Raw genomic sequence first — 21,563 nt, 5'->3', positions numbered from 1 at the left:
GGAAGGCGGGAGAAAAAGTGGAAAGTCGGGAGTCTCCCACCTAAATCGGGAGAGTTGACGGGTATGGTGTTGTGTTTATCTCAAAAACACAAATAAAAAAATCCACAACAAAAATATTTTTAGTAGTAAAAAGTTTTATTAATGAATTCTGATTCTAATATTATTTTTTAAAGTTTGTTATTTGTTGGGTATCGCGCACAAAGACGTAAACACGCGATGCCGCGGTTGATCGCTATCGAAATATCTACATAATAGCCTACCTGATGCACAGCCCTGACGAAACGTAAGTAATTAATCCATTACCGAAATTGAAACCGGAACGTTTCATCCCATCTGACAGTTGACGCCGAACGATGGTGAGAGGTAGGCCTCCAGTTGCAGTGAAAAGCTGTGTATCCTGTTGCCGTCCATATCCATTGGCACTGCCCTCTGGCAGCTAACGTGTGTGTGTGTGTGTGTGTGTGTGTGTGTGTGTGTGTATGTATGTGTGTGTGTATGGGTGGGTGTGGTTGGGTGGGTGAGTGAGTGAGTGAGAGAGAGACTAACGCAACGACACTATCCTAAAATTCTAGCACCTAACGGGTAACGATAGAGTTAACTTAACAACACGTTTGCTGAGACGTATTCAGTAAATCCCACTGATTCTTTGATATTTTATAATTCAGAAAAGCGTATCTTCATCATTCTTTTCATTTATGGAGTAACGAGAAATATTCAGTTTTTTTAATAATATTTTGTTTCTTGCTGTTTAAAATTCAGTAATTCTACTCGTAAATCGAAACCTTCTGAGTCCTGTTGTTGTAATAGGCAGCCACCTATACTGGAGTGCAAAACTTAAGGTCGAAAGTAACTTTCGCTATATGTATCACTGACAAGAAACGGAACTCGATGAAACGTGGGTCATACAAAGAAAGAACTGCTACAGTGTAGTACAGAAGCTTCCTGAAAGAAATATGCAATGAGGTGAACGGAAGTGACTTTTATTCAAAGACAATTCTTACACTTAAGTCACTGCGATTTAGTATAGACCCGGGACATTACAAAAAGCGGACATTGCTCTCAATAGAGTGTGCGATCACCACGGACAGCAATGCATGCTTTGCAGCGTGCTGCCCTGCTGGCCACAAGGTTTGTAAGGAACGCTTCTGGTAGGGCGTTCCATGCCTCCGCAAGCGCGGCTCAGAGCGGCTACGTGAGAACGTGCTGCCTACGTCTCCTCAGCGCATAGCACATGTCTTTGATGGGATGGGTGGAAAGAGCAGGACTCTCCATTCGCCGAATATACTCTCGTTCCAAGAACTCCAACTGCGCCGTTCGATGCGGACTCGCTTTGACGTCCATAAGCATGACGGCACGGCCGGTTCACCCCAGGAAAGACGCGCAAGAAGGAGCACAGTCTCACAACGACGTTGACTGCAGCTCAGGTCAGGCATATTGGCGGGTCGCTGATAGTGCGCTGTTGCCAGACTGTAAGTCACATGCAACTCCGTTGTTGTTGTTGTTGTGGTCTTCAGTCCTGAGACTGGTTTGATGCAGCTCTCCATGCTACTCTATCCTGTGCAAGCTTCTTCATCTCCCAGTACCTACTGCAACCTACATCCTTCTGAATCTGCTTAGTGTATTCATCTCTTGGTCTCCCTCTACGATTTATATCCTTCACGCTGCCCTCCAATGCTAAATTTGTGATCCCTTGATGCCTCAAAACATGTCCTACCAACCGATCCCTTCTTCTAGTCAAGTTGTGCCACAAACTTCTCTTCTCCCCAATCCTATTCAATACCTCCTCATTAGTTACGTGATCTACCCACCTTATCTTCAGCATTCTTCTGTAACACCACATTTCGAAAGCTTCTATTCTCTTCTTGTCCAAACTGGTTATCGTCCATGTTTCACTTCCATACATGGCTACACTCCATACAAATACTTTCAGAAACGACTTCCTGACACTTAAATCTATACTCTATGTTAACAAATTTCTCTTCTTCAGAAACGATTTCCTTGCCATTGGCAGTCTACATTTTATATTCTCTCTACTTCGACCATCATCAGTTATTTTACTCCCTAAATAGCAAAACTCCTTTACTACTTTAAGTGTCTCATTTCCTAATCTAATCCCCTCAGCATCACCCAATTTAATTTGACTACATTCCATTATCCTCGTTTTGCTTTTGTTGATGTTCATCTTATATCCTCCTTTCAAGACACTGTCCATTCCGTTCAACTGCTCTTCCAAGTCCTTTGCTGTCTCTGACAGAATTAGAATGTCATCGGCGAACCTCAAAGTTTTTACTTCTTCTCCATGAATTTTAATACCTACTCCGAATTTTTCTTTTGTTTCCTTTATTGCTTGCTCAATATACAGATTGAATAACATCGGGGAGAGGCTACAACCCTGTCTCACTCCTTTCCCAACCACTGCTTCTCTTTCATGCCCCTCGACTCTTATAAGTGCCATCTTACATTATTTGAAGTCTGAAGTTAAAAACATTTTAAAAGCCTTGGCAGGCAATTGGTTTTTTTGGGGGGGGGGGGGGAGGGAGGGGGAAATTTTTGGTAAGATACTGTGGGACCAAACTGCTGAGATCATCGGTCCCTATGCTTACACACTACTGAATCCAACTTACACAAAGCGGACCATGACAAGGCGCCTGAGACCACACGGCTACCCCGCCCGGCGATCAATTCATTACTTTCAGTCTATAGTGTGCAAAATTATTATAGATATCATTAGGTGTTATACGCGTACATGAAGTGTAAATGTACGTAAATCAATTTCATAAATGCGTATCAGGGTAAAAAAAAAGAACTACTGAAATTTCAAGCAAATTAGTACCCTAACGAAAACGCATACTTGGTTAAACTTAGCTGTGCTCAAGAACCTTCAACATCGCAGCGCGTCAGCAATCGTTGGTTAATATATTGCGAAAAAAGCACCTAGTGTTAACCTAGGTTCTGAAGAAGATGTAGTTATCTACGCCAAATCTAATTTAACACTAGGTGCTTTTTTCGCAATCGATGTGGATTTCTAGTTTTTTAATATATTAGCTGTGGTCATTCAAAAACGTTTACCTTCTGACTTTTTTACATTTTTATACTAACTTACTTTCTTTAAGAAAACCAATTTTTGCTGACCCCACATGCGCAACTAGCAGCCTTTTCCAACAGTACCTTAAGGCTCTGGCTTTCGCTCGAACTGTGTCAAATGTACTTTAATGAAAGTTTTGAATAACTGAAGTTTCATCCAAACAGAACAGATTTTAATTCTGGAGGCCACTATGTCGTTCCGTTGAAGTAAAAATTGTGTACAGTCATTTTGAAGCCTGAATTTAAGTCCTATATCGTTTAATATGCGCCTCAACGGTGTAGGAGATCCAGTAAAATTTATAGTTTCAGTTAACTGTTTTCTCAGTTTCTCCGGATACTGGGTACCCGAAGCTGTCGTAAAATTCGTAGACTGATAGCCCGACGACATCTTTATCAAAGTCGTTTGATTTGGTTAAAGATCTCTGTTGTCTAATATTTTTCCTGTGGGAACAGAACGTTGGGGATTTTTCCTCGCGGTAGACGTGGTGTATAGTTCTTAATCCAACGCTACAAGCTGCAGCACAAGTAGTTTATACGTTAGTAAGGATTTTTCTTATAATGGTTGTTTTTGTCGCTAACATACCACTGCAGTTATTGATACCATTGCTGTTTATTATGCCTACCTTCCACAAATATTTCCTAAGGAGCGTTCATGTATATGCTAACATTCCACCATAATTGCCTACAATATTAGCTAGCAAATCATGTTCAAAGATTTGGATGTCAGTAGGTCCATGCAATGTTATGCCTCCCCACACTATAAGATATGGACCACAGAAATGATCAATGCTGAACAAACCGTCATATGGCGAGAGGAACACGTAAAGCATCCAGGAACATTGTAGAACATGATCGTTTGGTGGCCCAGGTGTTACAGTGTGGGAAATGGTTCAAATGGCTCTGAGTACTATGGGACTTAACTTCTGGGGTCATCAGTCCCCTAGGACTTAGAACTACTTAAACCTAACTAACCTAAGGACATCACACACATCCATGCCCGAGGCAGGATTCGAACCTGCGACCGTAGCTGTCGTGCGGTTCCAGACTGTAGCGCCTAGAACCGCTCGGCCACTCCGGCCGGCGGTGTGGGGAATCACAATGTTGTGTGGACGTGCTGACCTCCAAATCGTTGAATACGGCACTTTCACCTGTCAACGATATTGTAACACTGTACTCCTTCCCCACGTGCAAGCTTTCAGGACTGCTTTCGGCCGCCACTTTCTTTTTCACCAACGACAATGGGCGTCCGCATTGAACGGCGCAGGTGGAGCAGCTATTGAAAAGATACTATATTCGGTGAATAGTCTGGCCTGACCATAGTTCAAATGAATGTAGGTTGTGGTACTTACGCAGAGATGAAGAGACTTGTACAGGGTAGACTGCATGGAGAGCTGCTCAAACGGGTCTTCAAACAAAACAACAACATTGATTTCATATAAAGCCCTTTTCACCAGGCACATTTCTGTCGTATTGATTCGGGGCATGTTGCTTTGGAATGGTAGGCCCGCAACTGTACAGAATTGAGAAAAATTTGATAAACTTTTATTTTGTACGTCTCAGTTGCATGAGTATATAGTTTATTGCTGCAGTGGTTACCGATTTCGGGTTGTCCGCCCCGGTAGCTGAGTGGTCAGCGTGACAGACTGTCAATCCTAAGGGCACGGGTTTTTTTTTTTTGTTTTTCTACCTTCCATCGTGTGCAATCGAGAGGTGTGCGAAACTGTGAGTACCACAAAACTATTACAGGCCTATCAGTACAACAAACTAGTGATTTACATGCTTATATATGTCTGTCTTTCCACCACGAATAGTTTCCTCCTCACTCTCACGCACCACCGACAGTAAACTAGCTCTAAAATTGCACTATATAATGCTTCCTAGTGAATTGCTCTTTGCTCAATCGAAAAAAAATAGGTTTAATAATTCGCTAAAATAGTAATGTCCTTTTTCTTTTGTCATGGATTGTTTAATATGTTAAGATAGTTTTTCATGAGGGTTTCCCCTTTGGATACCACTTTATCCATCAAACAAGAGCTGACAACTGATACACTCGTTAATATTTCTATCAAACTGATTTCATGCCTAGTGCATGTCCCACTAAGGTCTCGTTTTTCAAGACCCAACGTAAAATGCCTCCCCCTTGTTTTCTAACACAAGATTTAAAAAGAGGATAGTAATAACACAACATTATTTTAAAATGAATAGAGCACATCCTCAACTCAAAACATCGACAAAAATAATAACAATAATAATACCATAACTAGTAATAAGTAAAATTCCATAAAATAACTTTGTTTTCTTATATACTAATTATTCTCTGTAAATAACTAGATCGTACAATCAATGCTTACTCCATATTCACTCTGCCATACGTATAAAGGTAGCGCACAAAGGCTCAGAAAAGCTAAATTGCTAAACTACAACAATAAACGGTGCAAGAAACAACTAAAAAAACCTCTGACTGACAAGACTTTCGAAAAATATTTAAAAAAATTAAAAAAGAGATACAAAATGAAATCATTACCTGGACAGTACAGTAATAGAAAAATAAAAATAAAGAATGGATTGTCTCGTCTTTACAAGTAAAATGTAAACTGTATTTTGTAAAACGAAATTGTTATTTTGTAAATAAAAGTCTATATACGTTAAAAAAAAAAAAAAAAGGTTCGATTCCCGGCTGGGTCGGAGATTTTCTCCGCTCAGGGACTGGGTGTTGTGTTGTCCTAATCATCATCATTTCATCCTCATCGACGCGTAGGTCGCCGAAGTGGCGTCAAATCGAAAGACCTGCACCAGGCGAACGGTCTACCCGACGGGAGGCCCTAGCCACACGACATTTCCATTTTTACCGATTTCGGGTTGACTCGTCCATTCTCAAACCACACATCTTGTTATTAACTCTAACTACTTTTACAACATGGTCCCAAAATGCACGAACAGCTTTTTGCAAGAAACTGAGAGCAACAAATACTATCGCTGATAAGACAGCCTCTGTGTCTACCGTTACACCTATTTGACTGTCTCGTTCAGGTGTAGCAGTACATACTTTTCTTGTTTTCTTGACTGGACATCGGGGCTCAGTCCGAAGCAGGACTCATAGCTGAAGGCAATTCATCTTCAGTCCGTGAGACAACAGACCAAACGAGAGTCTGGAAACGTCCAAAACAAAAAACAAAAAAAAAAAAAAAAAAGAAAAAGGTTCAAACGGCTCTGAGCACTATGGGACTTAACATCTGAGGTCATCTGTCCCCTAGACTTAGAACTATTTAAACCTAACTAACCTAAGGACATCCCACACATCCATGCCCGAGGCACGATTCGAACCTGCGATCGTAGCAGCAGCGCGGTTCCGGACTGAAGCGTCTAGAATCGCTCGGTCACAGCGGCCGGCCGTCCCAGACAGCGGTGGTTTAAAAACGTGACTGTCGCCCACCATACGGCCAAGTAAGAAGTGATGGTCTGGGGCCCATTTCATTTCATAGCAGAATCCCTCTGGTTGTTATCCGCGGCATCCTTATGCACAGTGGTACCTCGAGTATACGTATTCTAAGCTCCGTTTTGTTACCATTCATGACAAGCCACCCTGGGATTACATTTCGACAATATTATGCTCGCCCGCACATGGCGAGTGTTTCTACTGCTTGTCTTCGTGCTTGCCAAACCCTACTTTGGGTAGCACTGACAACGTTTGGAGCATTATGGACAGCTCGGGATTTTTGCCGATCTAACGTGCCAATTTGACAGAATTAGCATGATATCCCTCAGGAGGTCATCCAACAACTCTATCAATCTACGTCAAGCCGAATAACTGCTTGGCTTGGGTAAGGGCCAAAAGTGAAACATGCTTATTTTGTGAAGCTTGAAACATCCCCTTAGAAAAATTATTGAATTACTGTGCTGATAAAAATCTTACGTTATTTGATTTTCAAAGAGCTGAGCAGAACTGAACGTACTCACACATTTCTCTCTTTACTTATTCTGATCAACACTAAACTGACACACAATATTTTCAGCGCAACGCAATCTGACTTTCAATAATCCCTACAAAAGAATGGTCCTGACTAACAATAACCTATTCCTTTCATGAATCACTTACCTCACAAAAATCTTCGTTACTCGAACTACTGCAATATAGCGAGCGCCAATACTGCCAGCTAAATAAAAGATTCTAACTACTGAAGGCACTAACTACTGATAGGCATAGTTAGCAAATGAAAGATTTTGATAGAGAACAAACAATGTATTTACCTTAATAATATTCAGAAGTCATCATATATGTATATCAATTCATGATATCCGGTATTACAAATTTTCTCTTTCTCATGGAGACACGTCCAGATCGCCCGCTCTCAAAATTCTGCCATCTCTCTCCCCACATTCACCACCGCTGGCGGCTCACCTCCAACTGCGCAACGCTACGCGCTGTTCACATCCAACTGCCCAACACTACAATAGCAAAAATTCCAACAATGCAAACCAGCCACACACTGCACACAGCACAGCCAGTGATTTTCATACAGAGCGCTACGTGGCGTTACCAACATAAAAACCTACTAACAAGCTCCTTCTCTTGAATAAGTCATCCCATTTTTCTGAAATTGTAACCCTTTGCTTTTCTGTACATGTACGTTACACCTTCGGATTTCAGTCCCAATCGGGTAATTCCATCATGTCACATTGTATTTTTTTCCCATTAGGTGTAAATGTTATTGCGACAGACTGGCGACACATAGGTAAGGAACAAACGTTTCCACTCATGGGTGGTAGAGTCTGATTAGTCAGTCAACTAACCTTCATGGGAAAGGGACAGCAACTTCTCGTTCCTCTCGCGTCTCTGGTGGACCGGTGACTGGCAGATTTTGATCAAACAAAGCAAGCTACTCGTTTTTCTTAGGAGAGGCTAAGTAAAACTGAGAATAGACGCACGAAGCACATTGTGGTGCAAAACTCCGGGTGGGGCAGAAAGGGTGCTGGCGCTAACTGGGAACCTGGCGGCTTATCCCGAGCGGCGTAGATTCCGAGCATCAGGGAGCGGAATCTGACGGGTGCTGACCCTACTTCCACTCTACGATGGCGGGCGCTGAATTTTGTAAACGTGGCACCCCTGAGCAGGACGCTAAGCTAGAGCCGAGTTTTTCAGGCCTCGCGGAAGTAACGGAAGCGCGTAGAGATGGGCAAACTGAAACACTTAACTGTTTCGAAACAAATGAAACAGTACAATGTAATGTTTCGATACGCTGTTTCGAAACAGTGAAACAGTTTGTGTTTTGTAATCTAATAAACCTACACATTTTATCATCTTGAATGTCTACTGTATAAGTATGTCCACGTAAACACAAATGAGGTGCGAGAGCGCTAATCACTTCGCAGAAAGTATGAAACTATCACTTGGGAGTCTTGGCAGTTTCGTATATCCTGCAGCAAATGCGCTGCTTTCGTGTTGTGTGACTTACATACTTTTCAGTTGGCTGAGGACAGCCATAGCTGAAGACAGAAGAACCACCACGAACGGAACTGGAGGTGGGAGCAAACTGCAGAAACAACGAATATGCTACTGGGATTCCCACATTCCGTTAGTATGGGTAATATACCCATCCTGCTAATTTCCATGCACACAAAGGGAATCATTGTGGATAATAGGCACAGTGACTATAGACTCACAGATAACACCAAATAATTCGAATAAATAACAAAATATAATAGAAAAAATTTTGCCTTTCAAGGTGTTTCGAACCGTTACTATAAAGTCACCATGTTTCCCAGCCCTTCCCGTTCACCACTGCACTATCAGTGATATGTCAAACAGATTGCTTGCAATTATACCTAGATCAAATTTATGTATATATCTAATAACTGTCACTCAGATTGTTGTAGGCTTACTTGCGTTTCTTAATACGATTACTGTACATGAAAAGAGAAGCGTATGTTATAAAAAAAAGTGTAATTTAACCGAATGATTTTCACAAATTTATTATTTTGAATGTGAATAGTATGCGTTGTTTCATCGTTTGGTTAGTGTTTATAAAGCAGATGTTACGCCATTTCGTAATAGGACAGTCAGCTAGAAACGAAGCTTTATTTTCGGATATCTTAAGCTTCATTCTATTGCTTGTCAAAAATTTGTCGCCACTCTTGAAAGTGCTTCATTAAGTGTTATGTTGTGTTTCAGTGTCTGTGCCGAGCCCGAATCTCGTACGACACAGAGCGGAATGAAACAACACTGTTTCGATACAATTAGTCCGTTCCAAGCGCAGGTGGACTGAAACAGCCTTATTTTGAAACAACGATACAGTTTCTGTGTCTGGCTCGAGATCGAATCTGGTGCGGTTATCCGAGACAGGGGCGGAATGAAACACCACTGTTTCGAAACAGTGAACCACAGCCGTTCCGAAACACTGAAACAGTTCCACGTATCGATACACTGTATCGAAACATAGAAACAGTGGCCAAGTCTAGAAGCGCGGGTTTCACTTAGCCTCATTCTCTTTATTCCACTAACCGCTCCTCTTTAACTCATGAGTAGACGACACTATCGTGATTGCTTATCCATTGGTGAACAGATGTAATTTTACGTCCTGCATGCTTAACTAACCTCTCTGTAGAACCATATGATCAAAGCAATTCTTTTTGTCCCGCCTGGTCGCACAATTTTTGGAGGAATTCATTCCAAGTTTTCCTTGCGATCCAACAACCATTGTATCATGCTGATTTCTTCCGCAGCAGGTCACCAGTCAATCTCAAGAAAGGGCATCACATTCTCTCTGTCGACTTCACTATCTTTCAATAGCGTACACTCACTTTACATCACATTCCATAACGGTAACAAATTCTTAGTGTCCTTTACAATAAAGTTTTGTGCCAGTCGGGCGTTGAGTCATAAGCCATTCCAACAAAATCATTACTCGTCTCTTTCATGGTTTGTCCTTCAACTATCTTAATATCCCTGTTTCTGTTTGCTTTTAATTTTGTAGTAAATCTTTTCTTCTTCTTTTGTTTGTGCCTTGCCCAGCAGTTTTCGCAGGGTCGGCATTGTTACAATCGGATTTGGCAGGGTTAATTTAAAGGGGTGGCTCGGTGCCCTTCCTGCCGCCATCCCATTCCCCTGGGACAGAATCAGTGTACCCCAGCTGTCTGTGTCTAGTGTAAACCATGAAATATTGCAAACGTGTTTCAAATGTCTGCGAGGCGTGTAACTGAGGCAAGATGTGGAAAGCAGCCCGTTATTCACTTGATGTGGGATGTGGAAAACCACTTAAAAAGCACATCCCAGCTGACCGTCATACTGGCCCTTGTCGTTAATCCGTCGGGCGGATTCGATCCAGGGCCGGCGCGCCTACCCGAGTCCACGAAGCATTAGTGCTTTCAGCTAACCTGACAGGTTTAATTTTATAGTAAATATGCAGTAGAAAATACTCATGTTTGCAGTTACACGTGCATAAAATTTAAATTTTTCTCATAACATAGATATTATTAATTAAAGAAGAAAAAACAGAGGACTATACCGTCTGAGCCTGTGACAAACACTATCTTTGTCTTCTCCACCTACTTTGAACTTAATGGCTTCACATTCACCACCTGTCCCAAGATGTGATCAGTTCCCAAAATCATCCCAACATCCAGTTCAGGACACAGAGTCACCAATATCCACCGTGCTGTACCTCTGTTATATCCATCAATCTGGTCACTGACTGCCTTAAAACTGTTTCTACAAATACATAATAACCCACGTGCGACTTTGTGGTAACGAATTAAAATACACGTAACCACCACTACCATCTCAACTGAAGATTTCTTGATGGAGAAGACACAGAATTCTTAGACGGAGAATCACTGACGGGTGTTGAACGAATTTCACCAGTGCCGCAGGGAAGTGTGGTGGGACCTTTGTTACTTGTGTTATATATTAATGGCCTCGTTTACGGCATTAATAGTAACCTAAGATCGTTTGCAGATGAGTTATCTTTACTGAAGTACTGTATTAAAAGAGGTGCATAAATGTTGTTAGGTTCAAAAATGATTCAAATGGCTCTGAGCACTATGAGACTTAACATATGAGGTCATCAGTCCCCTAGAACTTAGAACTACTTAAACCTAACTATCCTAAGGACATCACACACATCCATGCATGAAGCAGGATTGGAACTTGCGACCGTAGCGGTCGCGCGGTTCCAGACTGAAGCGCCTAGAACCGCTCGGCCACAACGGCCGGCTGTTGTCCGGTCTCGACAAGTTTTCATAATGGTATAAAGATTAGTAACTTGCTTTAAATTTCAGAAATATGTAATTGTACAGTTCATAAAACAAAAACAAAAACAAGTAGTATCCTATGATTACAGTATCCCGCAGTCACAATTGGAATCGGTCGACTCACACAAATACCTGGGTGTAAGAAATTGAAGGCATGTAACAGTACAATGACATATACGATGTCGTAGGTAAAGTAGATGGCAGACTGCTAATCATTGATAGAACACTGGGGAAGTGGAATCAGTCCACAAAGAACAGTACTTAACAATATGCTCATGCGGTCCACCCTAGAATGTTGCTCACATGTGTGGCACACATACGAAGTAGGACTTACAGGGGGTACTGAACGTACAAGAAAGTGTAGCATTATTGTTCACGGTTTGGTTCGGCCCATGGGTGAGTGCCACGGAGATACTGGAAGAAATGAACTGGCAGAATCTTCAAGACAGACGTAAAATATCCTGTGGAAGACTACTTAGAAAAGTTGTAGAGCCAAGCTTAAGTGACGAATATAGGAATATATGACAACCCCCATTATCTGACCCATAGTGTTGGTAAAGACGAGATTAGACCAGCTACAGCTCCCACAGAAGCGTTTAAGCACGCATTCTTCCCGCGCTCCATACGTGAATGGAAAAAGAAAAAACCTAGGGCACAATGTAAAGTATTCTCTGTCATACACTTCCAAGCGGTTTGCGGGAGTATAGTTGTAGAATCATTTGCAAGTCGGCGCTTGCTAGCAGGAAGGCCATCCATGCTGGTGTTGTCGCAGTCACCACTCTGGGGACGACAGGTGGGCGGCGGGGGTGGCGGCGGTCCGCTGATCGGATTGCCAGCTTTGCGAGGAATCAATTAGGGGATTACACCGGGAATCTTCGCCACCCCCTTCCCTTGCACTGCAATCTGGCCAGACACCGAGTCGGTCGTCGTGTGACTTCGAGAGGGCTGCAGTTTAACTGCCGAAAGGGCCGAGTTCGAGTGGCACGCTTCAACGAGAACATTCTGTCCTCCGTGGCAAAAAATAGTTCAAATGGCTCTGAGCACTATGGGACTTAACATCTGAGGTCATCAGTCCCGTAGACTTAGAACTACTTAAACCTAACTAACCTAAGGACATTACACACATCCATGCCCAAGGCAGGATTCGAACCCGCGACCGTAGTGTCACGCGGTTCCGGACTGAAGCGCCTAGAATCGCTCGGGCACCGCGGCCGGCCCCCCGTGGCAGAACACTTCATAACGACTGTAGTAGTTTCAACTTGTAGGTCTTTGCGGAGTTGTATCACACGTTAGATCTCACTAAACCTTTTACTAGAGTTGTAGTTTGTACCACCAGCAAATCTCGGACTGATTTCTGCTGTAAACATGGGCACACGACAGCAAATAATAAACACTAGTGTATGGTTCAAAAAATGGCTCTGAGCACTATGGGACTCAACTGCTGAGGTCATTAGTCCCCTAGAACTTAGAACTAGTTAAACCTAACTAACCTAAGGACATCACAAACATCCATGCCTGAGGCAGGATTCGAACCTGCGACCGTAGCGGTCTTGCGGTTCCAGACTACTAGTGTATGGTAATCAAGCACAAACAATAAGGTTTGCAGTTTTATATACAGGGTTATTCTAAATGATGGAGCCATTTTCAAAAATTCGTATATATTTAAGTACAAATCCAAAATGAACAAGCTTTATAGCAATGAAAAGAGGAAGTTTCAAAGTTTCTGACGGGCGGCGGAGGGGGGGTGGTGATGGTTTCAGAAGCAGCGAGTAGAGTTCGTGTGGCAATAGGGCCGTCATTCCGTTTTATTGTCAGTTGTGAATAAGATGGCTGAGCCGTGGTAAAATTTGCTGTTTTGAAGAGCACGCCGCAGCGCGTAGTGTGAAGCAGTCGCCCTCCGTTTCTGGCAGCGGCGCCGCTGTGGAATCGCAGCTTTGGTGTCTCCCTTTGGTGGAAAAGGGGAAAGGTTGCCTGTTCATGTGCATTTATGGGGCGCTATGAGCTCGCCAGGGGGCCAGTCTGGGTCAGTCTCTCATCCCCAGCTTGCTAGTCTGTCTCTCGTCCGCATTTGTGAGGCAGTTAGTGTCTGTCTGTCGTTCGGAGTGATAGTATGTCTGTCGTTCGGATCAACCTTTAAGGCCGGCAAAATGAGAGTTTTTCCACTCCGCCAGTAAGAGAACTCAGCGAGTGGTCGCCCTGTCGGGGCTTAGTTCCTGCATCTGAGTCTGAGTGTTAGACCGCCAGTCTGCTCGAGTTTGCTCAGGCAATGGTCATTGGCGGTTGGATCGATCGGTTGGTCGGTCGCGCACTGAGAGACAGGGTGACTTGTCCATCTTGAGTGTCGGCGCATGTGAGGTCGCCACGTGAGCCCAGTGGGCCGCGCCGTATAGCGAGGGCTAGTGGCTTCGCGGTCGACACGAGAGCAACAGGAGTCAACCCACGACATCGGTCTGGCCGGTGCGAGCTGCGACGCCGTGAGACGGGAGATTGGCGCTCCTTCCTGCGTCCTTTGATGCAGCTGGCAGCGGACGGTTCGGGAGAGCGATTTGGGGGTGCTGTGCCAGGTCTCCTCGAGAAATCGCAGTTTATTAGAAGTTAAGTGATTGGTGATATTTTCTTTGATTTACTCTTGTTAACTTCTACTTGTTTTCTTGGCCAGCCTCTCATCCCCAGCTTGCTCGTCTGTCTCTCGTCCGCATTTGTTAGGCAGTTAGTGTCTGTCTGTCGTTCAGAGCTGCCTCTGTCATGTTTGTCGGATTTGGAGTGTTAACGAATTTCTTGGAGTGTAACGGCCTAATGCCTGAAATATGTTTTGATCTTGCCCATGATCTTGAGAGGCGGTATCTGTGTACTGCAGTGCATCTTAACTTGTTTGGCCAACCCGGTAGAATTTTTATGTAAGATTGCATTTCATGGGCTTTTATTTACATGATCATTTTAGTATATAAAGTTGCCACCCTTTCACCGTAAGACTTTTCTTAGAAGTTAAAATCAAGTTGCACCTTCGGTGGCAAAGTTAATATTTTAATTTTTAGTGTTTGGTACTATTTCCATCCCTGCTTGTGTAAATTTTTAAAACTTTTAGTTTAAAGTAATCTGGTGTGTTGCAGATTTACAACAGTGTAGTCTTTCAGAGGCTGTTGTGAGCAGTCGTAACTATGGCTGTGTCAAAAGGGAGCGGCAAGGTTCTCTGCCCAAAAGCTCATACGGTCAAAACTTGTTTCTTTCGTCTCTGAATAAATTGTAACTTGATATTTAGAAGGTGCTTTCTGATTATAATTTTAAATATGTTTCTTTTAAAAAATGTTGTTAGGCACTATTAAAGTGAATAAAATACCAATTTGTTAAAAGGAATTTGGTTATGATTTCATCAGTTACTCCCTGGCAACTACTTCCATGCTTACGTACTGTGATTAAATGTGTTAATGTTCTTGATGAATCGCTAGTAAATAAAATGAATTCTTAAGAATATTCTTTGAAAATAAATCACGGTTCAATGGCGACTGTGGAATACAAGGTTTTCTGATTTCCTGAATTCGCAGAAAGTGCAGCAGGCCTTTAGTACCAAATTCGGGATTCAACTACCAACTCGCAAAAGCATTAGGTTGGTTCAAGCAATTTAAACAGACTGGGAGTGTGTACAAAGGAAAAATGACAGGCCGACCGCATGTGTCGGAGGATGATGTCCAATGGATTCCAGAAAGTTTTGTATGCAGCCCCAGTAAGTCTACCGATAGAGCCAGTCGGGAACTTGGAATACCACAACCCATTGTATGGAAAGTTCTGAGATGGCGCTTGCTCTACAAATCCTACCGATTACAATTTGTGCAGGCTCTCCACCCAATGACAAAGAGAAGCGTCTCGCATTTTGTGGTTATGTCCTAGCAAAGATTGGAGGATGATACATTTCTACAGTGTGTAATGTTTAGTGATGAAGTGACGTTAGTAGTGGGACAAGGGCGGCACCAACCCAGGATGCATTGTTGTTAATTTTATTCAAGATGGCAGATCCAATATGGCGGCGACAGATATGGCAACGTCATGGCAGGAAGCTCAAATTTTGCTGGGAAGATAGGTCAATTGGGCTACCTCCACTACCATAACTCCCTCCCGTCCCCCCTCCCTCCCCTCAAAATGTGGTGGGAAGTTCAACTTTTTGTGGAAAGAGGTCACTTTGGCTACCTCCACTAACCTGAGAAAATGGCAGGAAAATAGGCCACTTGTGCCACCTCCACTCACCTGAGTCATCAGACCAAGACCTCTTCATAGAAACTTGTAGGAAAAGGACTCAGCATGTGCTGGGCTGCAGGGTAGGATGGACGTAAGTCTTTGTTTTGCAGACAGTGTTTATTTAAACAATTTGAGGCAGTAGCTCCATCCAGTTTGTTCACCATGAGGTTTGGAGTCCAACTGACCTAGTGCACTGTACCGGCACCTGAGGGTGCTGTTGTCCCATGGCGGTTTGAGGGAAAGTGGCGCAAAAAGGACTCAACCTATTCTGTGCTGCTGGATAGGGATGACTGTACTTTATTTATTTTGGAACAATTTCGTTATGGATGGATTTGACATAATATATTTGTTACACTTATACAAAACACTCACTGTGACGTGCTCGGTGTCACAGTAAATAGTCTACAGACCTGCAGACTACACATAAATCACCGAAATAATTCAGTACACTTATGTGCAGAGACTCAAACAACTTGTACACTGTCAAATAATGCATGTAAAACGCTCTGCAAAGACGCTCATAATTCTAAACTGTTCAAATAATGCAGTACACAGCCTATAGACCTGCAAACTACTCTTAATTTCCGAAATAATACAGTACACTGATGTACCAACACGCAAACAACTCGTAAATTGTCAAAATAATGCACATAAAAGGCTCTGCAAACTCGCTCACAACGCTTAATCAGACGAAAATAATGCAGTGAACAAACACTCATGGCATGGAGGAAATGCTTTCAAACTATTGTCAACCGCAACATGTCAGCAAACTGTTCCAATGCACACACACACTGATGCCACTGCGAGCCACAGCCAGGCAGACAAATGCAGGTTCGAGAGCTATTGCTCTCAGGCCTCTATTGCCTACAGCTAGCAGGTGAAAGTCGCGTCTATTTCTGGGTATACAGTTAGAATTCTTCGAGTATTATACTGACATTACATGTCTATGTACATAACAGCCAAGTCACCCTGTGAGCCGTGAGCACGTGTTGACCTAGGCACAGTTGCTGGTGCGAATCCTCTCTACTTACGTTCCAGGAAAGACCCAATTGCCAAACGACTCACCCTCGCAGACACAGTTAAAAGGTTCTCAATGCTATACAGATGTCATTGGTCGCGCTATAGAAATCTGTTTCAATACTTCGCAGAATAGCACTGGGTACATTGTTCCTAGAAAACCTGATGGGAAATGCAAGCTACATCTATCCATGCACACTTTCACCTGCCCAGCGTGGCTGATGCATCGCCATGAAATGTTTGCGCGGGAACCTACCATCGCAGACACATCTAAAGTGTTCTCAATTTTATACTGATGTCACATGGCTATGTAAATAAGAGCCAACTCGACCTCTCAGAAATTGTAAAGTGTTGCAGAAATAGTTAACGATCGCTTTTGTGATGTCTCAACTTGTCTGCATGGAAATTCTTGACCTAACAGAACCAGTTTATGAAAATAGCCCGAAATAATGTCGAATTCATTCCTGCTGATGGTCCTAACATGGCACACCGTCCATCATGTGCTACCCTTCCTGGAAACCGTTAAGTCCTGATTTCAACAAACATCTCTGAAATGCAAATATTGTCACTGCTATATAGAAGCTCCTATGTCCTGGCACAAAAAATTTCTTGTGAAATAATGGAGCATTATGCTCAGCTCTTACCGAATTTGCCCACCAGATTACTGATGCTGTTGGTGTGGAAGCACTGTCTGCCTTTTTCCTTCTGCAGACTAGACTTTCAGCAGCAAAATTATTTTGTACAGATCACCATATTGCACTGACAGTTAAACACTGGAAAAGTGGCATACAGATCATTAAATATGGAAAGACTCTTGCTCAATTACACTGCTCTGCCACTGAGGATGGAAGCTTGCATCTTAGAGTGTGCAACCAATCTCCAACCAGACAATATATCATGCTTACTGTGTCTATATAGTATACATACAATTCGTATCCTGCAACATACAAAATCGACCCTTTTGCATCATTCATATACCTATCGACTGCCAGACACTTTTAGATATACCAGGAAGACAAACAGCATAAGCACATGCACTATAGGTACACTCCTCACAACACTAGATATTACCCGCAAGGTCAGGTGGTCATCCACCGCAGCCGACGATCGCAATTGATCTGTTCCCAACACATACCCAGAGCATTCTCAGAGGACTGAACTGTTGTAAAAAGATGGGATCGTTTCCCTTCAGCACAAAGGCGTTACTGTTTCTGGCCACGACCTGCGTGCTTCCTTGCCTTCTATACCCATCTCCAGACTCTGGGATTACAAGAACATATGTAATTTCACATGGTTTGATAGAACATCATACCATTTACGTGGTACTTCTCGATATCGAGCACACAGAAAAATCGCTTGCATAGCAGTAGTATAGCTCTCACAGCATAATTCCGAAGTTATAAACTGGAAATTATTTTTCTAGAAGCCCAAAACTTTTGCGAGAACTAGCGTGCTGTAAACCACTGAGTAACTAGAAACTCATCCTGTCTTTGAAGACATTTACATGAGAACACCAAAAAAATAAAGCGAGCCTACCACGCATCCCCTACTACTAATTATAACACTCCACCAATAATTGACTGCAGGCGATACGAAGTAATACGGCCAAAAATAAGCAATGGGTGGACATGTCTCGTAGGTTTTTCCTGCGAGTGCTACCAGTGTGTCTTAGAAAGAGAGGCGTAATCATCTTACACACCACTATATATTAAAAAAACACGATCGCAACGATCGTATTGCTGTCACAAGCAGTCTTGGTTCTACAGTACAGACAAGTATCCATGTTAAAAGCTATACCACCTTTATAATTCGAGGTATGGCATTACCTCCAAATGAAGTGGTTTTTCCAGGCAAATACTGCAACACTGAATATAGACGGTGAGCGCCAGAGTGTATATTATCAGACCAACAGTGCGGTTACACGCCGCTGACGGTGAAACCTCGTAATAAAATTACCGAATTTAAAAAGTGATTCGGCTAAGGAACGTGGTATGAAACTGGTATTTGCAACTCCCTCATGCCACCACTAGATATTTTTCCAGTATTTGTAATGCATTCTAACTCGATGCCATGTCAGAAGTTCTGTGATATATCCACTGGGTTATAGGTGAAGGTTGATTGAGAAGGATCACAAACAATAGATAGTGTGCTGATTGAGGTTGTAAGAAATGTACACAGGCTTTTCAGATCTCCAATGTTACGATGTCAGCTAGAAATTCTGTCTGGGATTTGGAATCAATTCGTTCCATTCAACCACATACCTGCATTGGATCCTACAGAGAAGTCCTTTGATGATTACAGCCACTAGCGAATCATATTTCTGGCACTCTTATATCTCGAAACATGTCTCCTTTCTCTACAATGTGGTATTAGGTAGTCCCTATCCATCTTGCAACTTCCCATCCCCCCCCCCCCCCCCATGTGAACGTTCCAATTTATGGCGGAACAGTAGTCAAAGAAAGCTATATGTATCACCTTCTGCATCCCATGTTGAAACAGGCTACGCTGAGTTAGTGCGACAGCACAGTGCTTGACCATTCTATGGAATGGGAAGATGTTCTAGTAGCTCCGCCAACTGTGCACGATGTGTAAGGTCAGCAAAAATGAAGCCCGCTCCTGCAACACAAGGTAGTATAAAGACAGTGCGGGAAGTGGGGGAAGGACAAGAATTTTGCTAATGCATTGTGGTGCTTCTCCAAACTATGTACAGATACTTATGTCCGAAGCAGATTCGTGTACCTCAGGGCCCATTCACCTCTATCACTCCAACATACTATCATCGTTATTCTGTACCGTCCAACAGAGAAAAATTATGAACTATGAAAACTCCACTAACTTCATCCGATAGAGAACTCGATAAGATTTTTACCACATCTATTTCGTCCCATATATCGAAAACAAATACAGCATGCATAGTGGCACTGAACACATGTGACGATCCTATCAAACATACAGGTATTGATCCACTGTACAGACCTGTTCAATGTTTCATCACCTGTACTGTAGGAGGATGACCATATCCCACAGACTATACCGTAAGTCACAAGCAAATTTTTTTTTCTACTATAACACTCTTTCTACACTACCATACATTTTGTTTTTCTGCCGCAGCTTTAAGGTCTGTGTTAGATTCTAAACTGACATTAATATGTTCTGATCCATTACCTCTCGGAGAAAACTAGATGTCACATGCTAGGCAGTGTAAAGTAGCATTGATGAAACTACTATCTAATATATGCGACTGCAGTCTTTCTCAGCGTATTCCACTGATGACTTCTCCTCACGTTATCAACTGAGTGATAGTATCGTCTTGTCGCAGCGTTTCAATGAGTTTTGTACCCATCATCTTCTGGCAAGGTGTCGGAATGCTGTGTTCTGCATATCTATGTAGCTGCTTTGCCGTTGTCTGCTACTGTAGGCTGGCCAATCACGTTTCTCCAGAATGGGGTACCGCGTCGGTAATGGTGGGGGGAGCCACGGCGCGGGCCAGCGTCGAGAACCGGTGGCTATGCAATCTGTCTGCGGACGCCGCTGCCTTCAGATCGGAGCGTTCCTGACGTATTTTGTCAACTGTGGGATTCCACGCTGCACTGAGCTGAAAACGGCTATCCCTGTTTACTAAACTGTTGTGCAGACGTATCTCCACTGCCTCTTTGGAGATCGAGTCCCAGAAATCGTTGGCGCTGCACAGCTTCTTCGTTTTTTCGAATTCGAAGGTGTGTCTCTCGATAATGCTGTGTTCTGCTACCGCAGTCTTGTTTGTCTGTCCTAGTCGTACATTCCTGATGTGTTCAGCGCTGATAACCCGAGAAGAATTCATCACTACCTAATAATTTTTAGCATCTTGCAACCCCGTCAGCAACTGTGAAAGACTAATATTTTGAAGTATCAGCCTCAGTTGCGCGAATTTTCTGGTCTTCACCAGGTTTCAGCTAAATTAATCTAGCCTTCTTCAGAAGCATAAAGTAACTGTAACATGCCAGATTAATGCACAGTTAACATTAAAATTAAAACCTATAGTACCGTGGTACAATGATGAATTAAAGCTGCTTAACTGAAGTCCAGCCCCGGCATCTCTCCACCACGTGCTGAACTACATTTCTGCTGCCAACTGACTGCGTGGTGAAGAGATGCTGGGGCTGGACTTCAGTTAAGCAGTTTTAATTTGACATAGTACCATGGTACTATAGGTTTTAATTTTAATGTTGACTGTGCCTTACTCTGGCATGTTATAGCAATTTTATGCTTCTGAAGAAGTCTAGATTAATTTAGTAGAAACCTGGTAAAGACCAGAAAATTAGCGAAACTGAGGCTGATCCTTCAAAATATTAATATCACTACCTAACACCTACCACACAGAAGCCAAATAACTCAAGTTGCAAATCAGTTCCTGTAAGTTCTTTTTCACACATTTTAGGTGGTAGGAGAATGCCAGTTAATTGCAGTAAGAATTTTAAAGTTCTATTAACGTCTTTTTATTCATAAGGAAGCACATGAAATGGCTCTCAAGTCCGTACTTAATAAGGCAAATGCTCTATCATTCCACGCTCACCGTCTGTACAGCATGTTTCACACGACGATAAAAGCAGCCAGAATTTCTGCAAGTCCGACACAGTTAAATTTCACGATCTAACAGTCACTGACCCACCACTATTAGCGAGCTGAACATTCGATCGTTTCAGTGGTCTTTTATGTCATAAGTGCCCGCCAAAGTATTCCATAAAGAACATGGAATATGCTACGCAGAATTGTCTCTATGACCAAAAGATCACACGCTTATAAAACTCAACTTACTAATTCAGAAACATCACACTTTCCTCAAAATGTTCGTAACTTAAGCCGTTTCAGTCACTACACGTTCTAAACACAATGAACTCCCTAGTTCTTCATTTTACATACTATTTTCACAGAGACATCTAGCATGGTGTTGCCCGGAAGGAGGTTAATGAGCAACTATCTCGAAGCTCCATTCCTCTCTGCCTATC

The sequence above is a fragment of the Schistocerca americana genome, chromosome 4 (assembly GCF_021461395.2).
Source record: "Schistocerca americana isolate TAMUIC-IGC-003095 chromosome 4, iqSchAmer2.1, whole genome shotgun sequence".
NCBI classification, from domain to species: domain Eukaryota; kingdom Metazoa; phylum Arthropoda; class Insecta; order Orthoptera; family Acrididae; genus Schistocerca; species Schistocerca americana.
This window is presented reverse-complemented; position numbering follows the sequence as displayed.